The sequence below is a fragment of the Triticum aestivum genome, chromosome 4A (genome assembly GCF_018294505.1).
Source record: "Triticum aestivum cultivar Chinese Spring chromosome 4A, IWGSC CS RefSeq v2.1, whole genome shotgun sequence".
Taxonomy (NCBI): Eukaryota; Viridiplantae; Streptophyta; class Magnoliopsida; order Poales; family Poaceae; genus Triticum; species Triticum aestivum.
The window spans coordinates 235,395,124-235,407,540 of NC_057803.1; positions in this window are offsets into that span (position 1 = coordinate 235,395,124).

Sequence of the window (12,417 nt, forward strand, 5' to 3'; positions counted from 1 at the left end):
GCTCTCCCTCGATACTCAGCTGGATCGAGAGTTCGTGGGACGTCACCGATCTGAACGTGTGCAGATCGCGGAGGTGCTGAGGGAGTCCTGGACTAAGCGGTCCTCAGGCGTCCGACCTATTAGACATGGGCCGGACTGATGGGCTGTGAAGATACAAAGACCGAAGACTCTACCCGTGTCCGGATGGGACTCTCCTTGGCGTGGAAGGCAAGCTTGGCGACCAAATATGAAGATTCATTTCTCTGTAACCGACCTTATGTAACCCTAGATCCCTCCGGTGTCTATATAAACCGGAGGGCTAGGTCCGTAGACATATCTCCTCATAATCATAGTCAGACAGGCTAGACTTTTAGGGTTTAGCCATTACGATCTCGTGGTAGATCAATTCTTGTATACTCATATTCATCAAGATCAATCAAGCAGGAAGTAGGGTTTTACCTCCATAGAGAGGGCCCGAACCTGGGTAAACATTGTGTCCCCTGTCTCCTATTACCATCGACCTTAGACACACAGTTCGGGACCCCCTACCCGAGATCCGCCGGTTTTGACACCGACCTTGGTGCTTTCATTGAGAGTTCTGCTGCGACGTCGAAAGGTAGGTTCGATGGCTCGCCTTGTTCTCAAGGACAACGTCACCTCCGGAGGAGCACTGGCCCCAGGCCAAACCCTCCGGCTGGGCGGCTTCATCATGACCGCCCGTTCAGCCGTTAAACCGACGATGACTTCTCGGGTCATCGAAAATCCCCTCCATGTTGACTCCAAATACTCCAAGCAGATGGATCCGATGGAGCTGTCTTCTTTAAACGAGCTCCTAGATCGCATCGCTACCCTGGGGGTCGCCACAGACTATGATTGGATTGGGCTTAAACCCGACCAGAGAGAAATTAAAACTCCATAGATCACCCATCAAATAGTGGTAGTAGAGGAGCAAGACGACAACTCCTCCTCTATATTGAGGACGAACTACGTTTGGATCTCCGAGCTTGAAGAGTGGGCACCTACCTGCAGAAAGAAATGCCTTGTCCTCCGAACATAGAATCAGATGACAAGCCCAAAAAATCAGTTGACATCCTGGAGCCCGAACTACTAAGTTCGGAAGTTCTTCAAACTCCGGATCCTAAATTGGTCGAGGGTTCGGATTTCAAACCACCCACCTAGATATAACCACTCTAATGGGCATACGATAGTAGTCTCAGGAAATGGTCCACCAATTCTGGGCCAGATTCCTCCTTGTCAAAGATAAGATTGAAGATTGCCACGACGAAGACGCGATCTCAGCGTTCCGCAATAATTGCACGGATGAAGGAATCCTCAACGCCATCAACCGTCATCGCATATCACGCTTCGCAGACTTGGCAATCATAGTATACAAGTACCGCGCAATGGAAAGCGCCTGGAAAACTCAGGCAGCTTGCTGGGAACCATCGGTTTCCACCCAACCCCTCGTCCAGGTGAAAAGGACACACCCTCGTGGCACACCCGACCCAATGGTAAAGAAATATAAGCCCGTTACGGGACACGAAACCATTCTGGAGGGATGGCTCGACGGACCATGCAAACATACACGTAACACCAGATACTATATCAACCCACAACCTTAGAGCATGTTGGATACTCCGACAGGTGGCCAAGAGCGGAGAGGATATCCTCACCAAAAACAACCCAGAGCAATATCCCCCAGAAGACAATGACCTCAGAGTATTGACGGTCTTCGAGACTTTCGCTTCAAACAGTAAACGCAAAAGGGCACTCCGCGACCTCGCCGAAGTCTGCCAAATCGTAGCAACAAACCCTTGGAACGACACGGCCATAACTTTCAATGCCGATGACAAACCAAAATTCAGGACAGTCCGGGCACCAGCCGCCTTGGTCCTCAGTCCGATCATGGACGGCTTTCGGCTCACCAAGGTTCTCATGGACGACGGCAGTGGACTAAACCTCATTTACGTGGATACACTCAGTAAATGGAAATAGATAGGAGTCGCATCTAGCAAAGTAGCATGACCTTCTGAGGAATTATTCGTAGTCGGGAGGCGCGATGCGCAGGAAAAATCATGCTCGACGTGGTATTTGGCACACCGGAGAACTATCGGACCGAAGAATTAACCTTCCAAGTGGCCCCTTTCAATAGTGGATATCACGCCCTATTGGGGCGAGATGCATTTACACGCTTTGAAGCTATACCTCAATACGGGTATATGAAGCTCAAGATGCCCGGGCCCAACGGCATAATCACTCTCACCAGTGATACGGACATAGCACTCTGCGCCGAAAATAAAACCGCACTCCTGGCCCTTGAGGCATTATCTGAAGCCCTAGCGGCCGAAGAATTAATCGGATTACGTTCCATGGTTGATAGGGACGATGTAATCCTGGACAAACGACCCAAATCCACCTCCTTCAAACCAGCAAAAGAAATAGTCAAATTCCAAGTCCATCCAATGGACCCCAAGAAGACAGCATCTATCGGGGCACAACTAGACCCAATGGTCGACACCGCGCTACGAGAGTTTCTGCGCGAGAACTGGGATATATTCGCCTGGCACCCCTCGGATATGCCAGGAATCCCATGCAGATTTTCCGAACACAGCCTCAATATATTAAAGGGATATAAACCGGTCAAGCAACACTACGGCGCTTTTTCAAACCCGAGCGTCAAGCTATGGGGGAGGAGCTAGCCAATATAATTGAGGCCGGATTCATTAGAGAAATAAAACACCCGGACCGGCTAGCAAACCTGGTGATGGTGCCAAAGAAGGATAAATCCTGGGGCCTGTGTGTCGATTCCAAAGACCTCAATAAGGCCTGCCCTAAGGATCCCTTCCCCCTCCCCCGCATCGACCAGATCATTGATGCCACCGCAGGACACGACTCACTGTGCTTCCTCGACGCATATTCCGGACACCATCAAATCAAAATGAAGGAGTCCGATCAAGCCGCAACGGCATTCATTACCCCATATGTGCCATTCTGCTTCAACACCATGCCCTTCAGGCTCAAAAACGCCGGTGCCACCTACCAACGCATGATTCAAACATGCCTGGAGAAACAGATCGGCAAGACAGTTGAAGCATACTTGGACGATGTCGTCATTAAAACTAGGCACGTCAATTCACTAATAGACGATTTATGTCTCACATTAGACAACCTCCATGCATATGACATCAAGCTCAATCCGGAAAAGTGTCTTTTCGGCGTCCCTACTGGAAAGTTGCTGGGCTTCATCATTTCGAATAGAGGAATTGAAGCAAATCCAGCCAAAATCCGAGCTTTGTCACAATTGGCTACGCCAGCGGACCTTAAATAAGTCCAAAAACTCACAGGATGCATGGCACCTCTAAGCCGCTTTATCTGCAGATTGGGAGAAAAGGCATTGCCACTCTATCGACTCGTCCGGCGCACCGATCACTTTGAGTGGACGGATGCGGCAGCAGCCGGACTGGAAGAAATAAAAACCCTTCTTGCGAGCAACCAAATCCTGGCCGCGTCGAACGTCGGTGAACCCATGTTATTATACATATCGGCAACACACCAGGTGGTGAGCGCCGTGCTCGTCGTTGAGCGAGAGCAAGACAGACACAAATTCCCGCTTCAGAAGCCGGTATACTATGTATCCACTTTCCTCACACCATGCAAATCCCGGTACCCTCATTATCAAAAGATAGCATACGCGGTCTTCATGGCATCCCGGAAGCTACGACACTACTTCCAAGAATGTTCTATCATGGTGGCTTCCAAAGTACCACTCAATGACATAATAAACAACCGCGATACTACGGGCCGGATAGCCAAATGGGCCATTGAGCTCCTTCCATTCGGCATAACATACAAACCACGTCGAGCCATCAAATCCCAAGTACCGGCGGACTTCGTCGCTGAATGGATAGAGGCCGAACTCCCTAAAGAGTATGGCACATATTCCAACTGGGTTATGTATTTCGATGGTTCCAAAATGCTGGCAGGATTAGGAGCGGGTGTCGTTTTAACGTCCCCCACTGGAGACATAGTCCAGTACGTGCTCCAAATATTATACACAGACTCCAATAACTCAGCCGAATACGAGGCCTTATTGCATGGTCTCCAGATGGCTGTCTCCATGGGCATACAACGCCTAGAAGTGCACGGGGACGCAAACCTCGCCATATCTCAAATAAATGGAGATTTTGATGCCAAAGATCTGAAGATGGCGGCTTATCGCAACGCTATCCTAAAAACGTTGGCTCGGTTTGAGGGGCTCGAGTTTCATCACGTGGCTCGAGAAAGTAATCAAGCGTCAGACATCCTTGCTCGCATCGGCGCTAAGCACGACCCGTCCCACCTAACATCTTTCTAGAAAGGCTTTTTAAGCCGTCCGTGGTGTGGCAAGGGGAGAGCGGCAACATGATACGTCTCCGTCGTATCTACTTTTCCAAACACTTTTGCCCTTGTTTTGGACTCTAACTTGCATGATTTGAATGGAACTAACCCGGACTGACGTTGTTTTTAGCAGCTGCCATGGTGTTATTTATGTGTAGAAACAAAAGTTCTCGGAATGACCTGAAACTTCACCGAGATTATTTTTGGAAATAATAAAAAATACTGGCAAAAGATGAAGACCAGGGGCCCCACACCCTAGCCACGAGGGTGGGGGGCGCGCCCCCTACCTCGTGGGCCCCCTGGAGCTCCTCCAACCTCAACTCCAACTCTATATATTCGTGTTCGGAGAGAAAAAATCAGGGAGAAAGATTCATCGCGTTTTACGATACGCAGCCGCCGTCAAGCCCAAAACTCTCTCGGGAGGGCTGATCTGGAGTCCGTTCGGGGCTCCGGAGAGGGGAATCCGTCGCCATCGTCATCATCAACCATCCTCCATCACCAATTTTATGATGCTCACCGCCGTGCGTGAGTAATTCCATCGTTGGTTTGCTGGACGGTGATGGGTTGGATGAGATTTATCATGTAATCGAGTTAGTTTTGTTAGGGTTTGATCCCTAGTATCCACAATGTTCTGAGATTGATGTTGCTATGACTTTGCTATGCTTAATGCTTGTCACTAGGGCCCGAGTGCCATGATTTCTGATCTGAACCTATTATATTTTCATCAATATATGAGAGTTCTTGATCTGTTAACCCCGAAGTGATCCGTTAACCCCGAAGTGACAATAATCGGGATACTTACCGGTGATGACCGTAGTTTGAGGAGTTCATGTATTCACTATGCCTTAATATCCCTTAGTTTTGCTTGGACCCCGCTGCCACGGGAGGGTAGGACCGAAGATGTCATGCAAGTTCTTTTCCATAAGCACATATGACTATATTCGGAATACATGCCTACATTACATTGATGAATTGGAGCTAGTTCTGTGTCACCCTAGGTTGTGACTGTTACATGATGAACCGCATCCGGCATAATTCTCTATCACCGATCCATTGCCTATGAGCTTTCCATATATTGTTCTTCGCTTATTTACTTTTCCCTTGCTATTGCTATCATCACTACAAAATACCAAAAACATTACTTTTGCTATCATTACCTTTTGCTATTGTTACCACTACTATCATATTACTTTGCTACTAAATACTTTGTTGCAGATATTAAGTTTCCAGGTGTGGTTGAATTGACAACTCAGCTGCTAATACTTGAGAATATTCTTTGGCTCCCCTTGTGTCAAATCAATAAATTTGGGTTGAATACTCTACCCTCGAAAACGATCCCGTATACTTGTGGGTTATCAAGACTATTTTCTGGCGCCGTTGCCGGGGAGCATAGATCTTTTCTTTGAGTCACTTGGGATTTATATCTGCTTATCATTATGAAGAACTTGAGAGATCCAAAAACCAAGATTTATCCCTCAAGTACGAGGGAAGGTAAGGAACTGCCATCTAGCTCTGTACTTGATTCACCTTCTGTTTTGAGTAAGCTTGCGACACCTAAACCTGCTTCTGCTATTCGTTCTGATATGTCGCATGTTATTGATGATGCCACTTCTGCTATGCATGATACTTATCATGAAACTACTTCTATGCTTGATACTATTGTGCCACTTGGTGAATTTCTTGATGAACAACTTGCTAGGGTTAGAGAGAATGAAAATATTGAATCTGATAATATTGATGAAAGTGATGATGAAGACTCTCCCTCTAATGAATATGAATCACCTGCTATTCCTGAGGGTTATGTTTTTGAAAAAGAAGCTGCTCTAGCTATTTTCGCTTGCAAAGATAGATACGAGCTCAAGAGGTTATTAGCTAAATGGAAGCAGCAATCTCTTAATGCTAGAATGAAACCTGACCCTGCTTTCGCTACTTCACCTATCTGTGTTACTGATAAGGATTATGAATTCTCTGTTAATCCTGATATAATTACTTTGGTTGAATCTGATCCTTTTCATGGCTATGAATCTGAAACTGTTGTGGCACATCTTACAAAATTAAATGATATAGCCACCCTGTTCACTAATGATGAGGGAACTTGCTACTTTTACATCCTTAAAATATTTTCGTTCTCATTAAAGGGTGATGCTAAGATATGGTTTAATTCTCTTGATCCTGGATGTGTGCGTAGTCCCCAGGATATGATTTATTACTTCTCTGCTAAATATTTCCCTGCTCATAAGAAACAAGCTGCTTTGAGGGATATATATAATTTTGTGAAAATTGAAGAAGAGAGTCTCCCACAAGCTTGGGGGAGGCTTCTCAAGTTACTTAATGCTTTGACTGATCATCCTATTAAGAAAAATGAAATACTTGATATCTTTTATAATGGACTAACCGATGCTTCTAGAGATTACCTGGATAGTTGTGATGGTTCTGTTTTCAGGGAAAGAACACCGGATGAAGCTGAAATTCTATTGAATAATATGTTGACAAATGAAAATAATTAGACACTTCCTGAGCCAGCTCCCGGGCCTACTCCTAAACCAACTCCGAAGAAGAGGGATATTCTATTTCTCAGTCCTGAAGATATGCAAGATGCAAAGAAATCTATAAAAGAAAAGGGTATTAAAGCTGAAGATGTTAAGAATTTACCTCCTATTGAAGAAATACACGGTCTTGATTTACCGCCTGTTGAAGAAACATATGATCTTAGTCCCTTACCTATTGAAGAAATACATTGTCTTGATAACCCGACACAGGTAGTAAAGGTAAATTCTCTCTATAGATATGATAAAGCTGAAATCCCATTTACTAAGTTTGCTAGCCCATGCTTAGATGAGTTTGATAATTTTGTGGTGAAGCAAGAAGATTTTAATGCTTATTTTGGTAGACAATTGAAACATAATTCAAATACACTTGGGTGATTATATGGCTAATGTCAAAGGGTAACTTAAACTTATTAGTAAACATGATTCTATGGTTACCAGTCAAGTAGAACAAGTACTTAAGGCTCAAAATGATTTGCTCAATGAATTGAATAGTAAGAATAATGATAATGCTGTCAGAGTTATGACTAGAGGTGGTAAAATGACTCAGGAACCTTTGTATCCTGAAGGCCATCCTAAGAGAATTGAGCAAGATTCTCAGAGAAATAATATAGATGCACCTAGTGCTTCTAAAAGGAAGAAAAAGAAAAATGATAGGACTTTGCATGCTTCTAGTGAACCTATTGCTGAAACACCGGAGAATCCAAATGATATTTCTATTTCTGATGCTAAAACACAATCTGGTAATGAACTTGAAACTAGTGATAATGTTAATGATAATGTTCATGTTGATGCTCAACCTAGCAATGATAATGATATAGAAATTAAACCTGCTGTTGATCTTGATAACCCACAATCAAAGAATCAACGTTATGATAAGAGAGACTTTGTTGCTAGGAAACACAGAAAGGAAAGAGAGCCTTGGGTTCAGAAACCCATGCCTTTTCCTCCCGAACCATCCAAGAAAAAGGATGATGAGGATTTTGAGCGCCTTAATGAAATGATTAGACCTATCTTTTTGCGTATGCGATTAACTGATATGCTCAAAATGAATCCTTATGCTAAGTATATGAAAGATATTGTTACAAATAAAAGAAAGATACCAGAAGCTGAAATTTCCACCATGCTTGCTAATTATACTTTTAAGGGTGGAATACCAAAGAAACTTGGAGATCCAGGAGTACCCACTATACCATGCTCCATTCAAAGAAACTATGTTAAAACTGCTTTATGTGATCTTGGAGCCGGTGTTAGTGTTATGCCTCTCTCTTTATATCGTAGAATTGATTTGAATAAGTTGACACCTACTAAAATTTCTTTGCAAATGACTGATGAATCAACTGCTATACCTGTCGGTATTTGTGAGGATGTGCCTGTTGTAGTTGCAAACGTTACTATTTTAACGGACTTTGTTATTCTTGATATTCCCAAGGATGATAGTGTGTCTATTGTTCTAGGAAGACCCTTTTTGAATACTGCAGGGGCTGTTATTTAATGCACTAAAGGCAATGTCACTTTTCATGTTAATGGTAATGAGCATATGGTACACTTTCCGAGGAAACAACCTCAAGTTCTTAGTATCAATTCTATTGGAAAAATTCCATCGATTATTTTTGGAGGTTCTAAATTTCCTCTTCCTATTGTCAAGAAGAAATATGATATTCTTATTGTTGGGGATGTGCATATCCCCGTTGAGGTAACATAGTGTTATTCGAAATTTCTCCGATTTCATGTTATTCGGAATGAGTTCGTTAACAAGACTTGATCAACCTTGTTAGTGGATTCCTTTTGATGAGCATGAGATGGGTGAAACTAGAAGGCACAACCTTCTGTACCCTCCTTTTACTTTCTATTATTTATATAAAATAAAATAAAAATAAGAATTTTTTGTTTGTTATCTGAATTATCCGTACAATATAAAAATACCCTGAAAATAAAAGTTCTCCAAATGCCCTGAAATTTAAATATGATTTTTTCTGGAATATTTGAGAATATTTGGCACTAAGAACACAACAGGAGGGGCATCCACCTGTCCACGAGGGTGGAGGGCGCGCCCTACCCCCCTTGGCGCGCCCCCTGCCTCGTGGGCCCACGGTGGCCCTCTTCCACTTATTCCTGCACCCACACACTTCTTCTTCCTCCCACAAACACGAATATCCAGCTCAAGCACGAGTTCTAGCTCATTTTGCTGCGATTTTCGATCTCCTTGCTCAAAGCACCTCTCACGAAACTGCTTGGGGAGATTGTTCCTTGGTATGTGACTCCTCCATTGGTCCAATTAGTTTTTGTTCTAGTGCTTTATTCATTGCATATTTTTGCTGCTTAGGTGACCCTGTTCTTGAGCTTGCATGTCAAATTTATATGGTCAAAAGTAGTTATGATGCATGATATAGGCTCTAGGCACTTGTAGGAGTAGTTGCTATCAATTTTATTGAGTTTGGTTCACTTTTATTTTGAAGTTACTAAAAATTTCAGAATTTTTCAGAAAATAATGAAGAGATTTTTGAGGGGCTCATCGAGCCGAAGCTCGGAGGAAAAGCAAAATGAAGAAGCAAAGAAGCCCAAATATAATCTGCCTCGCACCGCGGAGGTTCGGCCGTGTGAATAGCCTTTCGATGATTTCTTGAGAGCAGCCGGGTTTTATGATGATTTTTATGAATTGGCTGAGAATGCAGGCCTCACCGCCTTCCTCCACGACCAACGCGAACAATATCTCTTACTCACAAATATCTTTGTACAAAACTTTCATTTCCATGCTAGGAGCTCACCACCTACGGTGGAGTTTTATTTATATGATGAGCATAAGGAGATGTCACTTTATGATTTTTGTCGGGTTTGTTTGATCCCTTTTGAGGGCACGATAGAGGAACCACATCGCGGTGATGTGGATGGGTTTATTGATACCATCACTGTGGGGGAAACGAGGAAGGTTTCCGATGCATGAATCACTAGCATACATTTTCCTGTTTTATGCTACTTTGCAATATTTGCTAGTCGTTGCTTAATTGGTCGTGGAAACTGTGGAAATCTAAGTGTTCCTGATATTATTATTCCGTTCCACGGTTTATTCTCTGATAACTCTGTTAGTATGGGCGTTATTATTGCTAAACGGTTAAGTCTGAACCGTACAAAGGGCCCCATCTTTGGAGGCATCTATGCTTCACACCTAGCTGCACATTTTAACATACCTATTAGGCATTATGAGAAGGAAGAAAAATTGCTGCCCCGTGTTTATTTAGATTATAAGAGTATGGTGGCACACGATTTTATTGTTAAGAATAGGGAAGGGGAGCTTAAATACAAATTGTTCTTTCATAAACATCATCCTGAGACTATTACCCTGCCTGATCCTTCCTTGTTTGCTTTATCTGCAGGCAAGTACCTTGTTCCGTTAGAGGCTATTCACGCCTACCGGAACCCTACATCAGCCACAGAGCCAGAGTCGGAACCACAAGTTGATCCTCCACGATAGTCTAATTACCATTGGGATCCGGAGATGATTGCCAACCAGTGGCAATCAGAGTCTTCTTCTTCGTAGTACGACCCCAACTATTACTATGGATATCCGCCAGGCCAACCGTGGCCATAGATCAACTTAGGCCAAAAGCCTAATCTTAGGGGAGTACGTATTTCCCACCGACATTACATTCATGTTCACACACTCATTGCTAGATGTCGGTGCTCATACTTTTTCATTGTATCATCCATGCTAGTTTATTTCCCTTTTTATGCTTTCTTCTTGTGTGCTTAATAAAACCTTAAGAAAAACCAAAAAATTAGTTGTAGTTTTTAGTTAGTTTACTTTCCATGCTTGTAGTAGTAATTAAAATGGAAAACCCAAAAGATTTCCTGTTCTTATTTTACTTGTTGGGAGCTTTCTCGTGTAAATAGTTTTATTTCTTTTCTTTTCTTTGGGGGTCGATAGGAGAAGACCATGATTAAATTGTTGAAGTGGCTCTTATATGCATTATTGTTGATCTGACAAAAGAGCCCACATCGCCTTGTCTTCTCTCTTGAATTGAATGCTTGCAGATTCCAGCTTAGTCCAATGCATGTGCACTATTATTATTATCCACATCATTCGGACATGCAAGTGAAAGGCAATTATGACGATATATGATGGACTGATTGAGATGAGAAAAGCTGGTATGAACTCAACCTCTCTTGTTTTTGTAAATATGATTAGTTCATCGTTCCTGATTCAGCTTATTATGAATAAACATGTTTGCAATGACAACTAGAGATCATAGTTTCTTGTGCCATGCTTGATTAGCTAGGAGCTTATAATGGTTTACCTTGCGTGCCAACATGCTATTAAAATGGTTGTGATGTGGTATGATAGGGTGGTATCCTCCTCTGAATGATTTAAGTGACTTGACTTGGCACATGTTCATGCATGTAGTTGAAACAAAATCAACATAGCCTTCACGATATTTATGTTCATGGTGGATTATATCCTACTCATGCTTGCATCCGGTGTTGATTAATTTTAATGCATGTTCATGATTGTTGTCCCTCTCTAGCTGGTCGCTTCCCAGTCTTTTGCTAGCCTTCACCTGTGCCAAGCGGGAATACTGCTTGTGCATCCAACACCATAAACCCCAAAGTTATTCCATATGAGTCCACCATACCTACCTATATACGGTATCTACCTGCAGTTCCAAGTAAATTTGTATGTGCCAAACTCTAAACCTTCAAATAATCATCCTATTTTGTATGCTCGAATAGCTCATGTATCAACTAGGGCTGTCCGTATCTTCCATGTTAGGCGGGTTATTATCAAGAGGAGTGGACTCCGCTCCTCACTCACGAGAAAGTGGCTAGTCATCGGGATGCCCAGTCCCATGCTTTATGCAAACTAAATCAAAATAATTGCAAAAAAACTCCCCCAGGGACTCTTGTTAGTTGGAGGCACTCGTTGTTTCGAGCAAGCCATGGATTGATGCTTGTTGGTGGAGGGGGAGTATAAACTTTACCATTCTGTTTGGGAACCGCTTATAATGTGTGTAGCATGGAAGATATCGCCATCTCTTGGTTGTTATGTTGACAATGAAAGTATACCGCTCAAAATATTATTCACCTCTATTTCAAAACCGAGCTCTGAGACCTCTACAAATCCCTGCTTCCCTCTGTGAAGGGCCTGTCTATTTACTTTCATGTTGAGTCATCATCCTCTTATTCAAAAGCACCAGTTGGAGAGCACCTCTGTCATTTGCAGTCATTACTGTTAGTTTACATTCAGTATGACTTGACTGGATCTCTTCTACCATGAATTACAATGTCTAGTCAGTCCTTGATCTTTAAAGGTGCTCTGCATTTTTGTTTTGCGGTCTCAGGAAGGGCTAGCGAGATACCATCTTGTTATATCATATTATGATTGTTTTGAGAAAGTGTTGTCATCCGAGATTTATTATTATTGCTCGCTAGTTGATTATGCCATTGATATGACTAAACATGAGACCTATGTGTTATTGTGAATATGGTTAGTTCATAATCTTTGCTGAAAACTTGAATG